At 34.8% G+C, this 3,417-nt stretch overlaps 1 pseudogene; it reads left to right on the top strand.

The window, feature by feature from the left end:
- The first annotated feature begins 1,106 nt into the window (after window positions 1–1,106).
- Window positions 1,107–1,362, top strand: LOC102241974 (annotated as a pseudogene).
- The last annotated feature ends 2,055 nt before the right edge of the window (window positions 1,363–3,417 follow it).

The following is a 3,417-nucleotide window of genomic DNA, read 5'->3' as shown; positions in this document are numbered from 1 at the left end:
CATTTTGTAAAGTATATGATTATCTTAACATTATGCTGTATACCAAAATATAAAATAATATTGAATGTCAAAAATAAAAAATAAAAGAATTGAGTTTAAGTATAAGGTTAAGGTTAGGGTTAGTCTTAGGGTTTGGGTTTAGTTATAGGTTTAGGGTTATGTTTGGTTTAGAGTTACATTTGAGGTTAAGTATAGGGTTGGTTTAGGGTTATGGTTAAGGTTAACATTGAGGTTAAGAACAGGATGTTAGTGTTAGGGTTAAGGTTGGGTATAGGTTTAGGGTTAGGTTTACTGTTAGGATTTTAGAGATTTAGGTACAGGGTTCAGGTTGGGTTTACAGTTACGTTTGAAGTTTGGTATAGGGCTAGTGTTAAGTTAGGATTATGGTTAGGACTGGGTTTAGAGTTGAAGTTAGGGTAAGGGTTAGGGTTACAATTAGGATTGATGTTAGATATAGGGTTAGGGTTAGGGTTAGGGTTATGGTTAAGGTTGATTTTAGGATTAGGATTAAGTATGGTTAGGTTTAGAGTTAAAATTAAATTGATATTAGGTTAAGGATAGGATTAAATTTAGGATTATGGTAAGGATTAGTGAGTTTTATTTTTTAGGGTTAAATTAGTGTTAACGTTGGTTTTGAGTTTAAGATTTGTGTTAGGAGTAGGATCAGGTTTGAGGTTAAAGTTTAATCTTAGGGGTAAATTTACGTTTAGTGTTGAGATTAAGATTAGTTTTAGGGTTAGATTTAGGTCTATAGTTAAGGGTCAGATTAGGGATAGGGTTAGGTTTAGTGTTATAGTTAAGGTTAAAATTAATGTTAGGGTTTAGAATTAGGTTTGAGGTTAGGTATAGGTTTAGGATTTGTGTTAGTGGTAGGGTTAGGGCTAGGTTTGAAGTTAGGTATAGTGTTAGGCCTAGAATTAACATTTGAGTTAAGGTTAGGGTTGAGGTTAAGTATAGGTTTAGGGTAGGTTTAAGGTCAGAACTATGAAGGGAAAAAATGATCATAAGAGGTTGTCCCCCCCCCAAAAAAAACACACAAAAAAATGGTCTTTGCTAAAAGTCATATTGAGCTGTGAGTGCTTCCGGGGCATCTTTAGAAGTCAATAACATGGCAGAAAACATCAAGACCAAAATCAAGAAATACCAGACTTCCCTTTAGGACAGCCACTTCCCCAACCAGAGCAGGAACTGTTGGCGGAACTTCCTAGACTTCCACCCTGTGAGAAGCCAATGTCCGCTAACAGGGGTGATGTCTCCAGGTGTGAATGGTACTACAGTATGAACAATTCCCTCTGCCCCATATCCTGGGTGCTGGCCTGGGCTGACTGCCTGGCAGAAAGCACCTTTTCTGGGAAGATCTGAACTGGCTGCACCCCACCTGCCTGTCCTCCATCTTTCTCCCAGGAAGGTAAAGGGGAACCTGGGTACATCCCACCCTAGGATCCAGAATCATGGCTTAACTGATAATAAATACTTGTAGAAAAAGTGTGAAAGAACAAGCAAGCAAATTGCTTACTTGTCCATAAAAAAAGAATGAAATCATACCATTTGTGACAACATGGATGAACCTAGATGACATTATGTGAAGTGAAATAAGTCAAAGAAAGAGAAATACCATATGATTTCACTTATATATGGAACCTAAAAAATAAAAAAATAAACAATACAGAAACAAACTCATAGATACAGAGAACAAAATGATGGTTTCTAGGTGGGAAGGAGGTTGGGGGGCTGGGTAAAAAAGGTAAAGGGATTAGAAGTATAGATCGGTAGTTATGAAATAGTCATGGGGATATGAAGTACAGCATAGGGAATATAGCCAATAATACTGTAATAGCTATTTATGGTGCCCTGTGGGTACTTAAACTTAGGGAATCGATTTGTAAGTTATATAAACGTCTAACTGCTATGTGGTACACCTGAAACTAATACAATATTGAACATCAATTGTAATCAATAAAGAAAATATAAACATAAGCCCTGGCCGGGTGGCTCAGTTGGTTGGAGCATCATCCTATACACCAAAAGGTTATGAGTTCGATCCCAGTCAGGGCGCATACAGGAGGGAGTGAACCAATCGATGTTTCTCTCTCACATTTGTCTCTCTCTTTCTCTCTCTCTCTCCCTCTTCCTCTTCCTCTAAAAATAAATCAATTAACATATCTCGGATGAGAATTTTTTTTAAGTATATATAAAAATATAACAGGATAATTAGAAAAAAGAAAATAAAATTTTGTAAAAAAGCAAAGCAGTAGATAGTATGTAATTCAGTTTTGTGGAAAAAAAGGACATATCTTATGTTTCTATGTTCATGTAAATACACATACAAATTTCTACATAACTGCATGTATAAAAACAAACATAAAAACAAAGATCTAGAAAGAAAAACAGCCCACTGCTAGGGGTGGTTCTCTCTGGGGAGGTAAAACAGGAAGAACTTTTACCTTTATGTACTTCTGTGTATTGTTTAAATTTTCTTTCAGAATTAATGTAATACTTTTGACTTTTTAAAATAAAAATATAAACCCAATAAAAGTAAAGGACTTTAAAAGTAGTTATAAAATATTTGAATATGCTAGGAAGCAATGATCAAACTTCAAGAACAACGTACGTGAATAATCTTTCTTAAGAACGCTATGCTCACATTATTCACACATATTCGTGTAGGATCCAGAAACCTGAAATCTGGTGGAAATGGGTGCAGAGCTTTTATGTGTGTGTACATATTTTGTTTATCCATTCCCCCATTGATGGACGTTTGGGTCATTTCTACCTTTTGGATATTGTCAATAATGCTGTTATGAAGATTAGTGTAAAAATATGTTTGGGTCTAATTTCTACCTTTTGGATATTGTCAATAATGCTGTTATGAACATTAGTGTAAAAATATCTGTTTGGGTCTAACTTTTATTCTTTTATTCTTCCCCTATACCTAGGAGTAGAATTGCTGGATAATATGATAATTTTATATTTAATTACATTCCCACCAGTAATACATGTAAATCCCTCATTTTTAAGATGAAGAAATGAATGGTAAAACTGGTTAGAGAGCTTGACTATATACCCATTCAAGTCAATTGCCAATCTGATATCAGAAATAACTATCTTGACTCCCAATATAGCCCTTTTTCCAAGGTTAACTTCACTAAGGTTTAATTCAGATGACCAGGCAAATTGCAGCTATGTCTACACAAAGACGAGGCCATTGGGAATAGATCACTTGATATTTGGAAGAGAGAATATGAATAACTTCTGGATTTTGCTCTCCATCATCGAGAAAATATTGTTTTTGTTTTTTTTCCTTCCTCAGGTCTAAGCTCTAGAATATTAAATCAGATTTGTTTTTAGCCTCATATTTAATTGTGGAATAGTCATAGAATTTTTAAACCACTGTTACACTAACAATTCTAAAATTGG

This window comes from Myotis brandtii, unplaced genomic scaffold, assembly GCF_000412655.1.
Source record: "Myotis brandtii unplaced genomic scaffold, ASM41265v1 scaffold37, whole genome shotgun sequence".
In the NCBI taxonomy this organism is placed as follows: Eukaryota; Metazoa; Chordata; class Mammalia; order Chiroptera; family Vespertilionidae; genus Myotis; species Myotis brandtii.
This window is presented reverse-complemented; position numbering and strand designations above follow the sequence as displayed.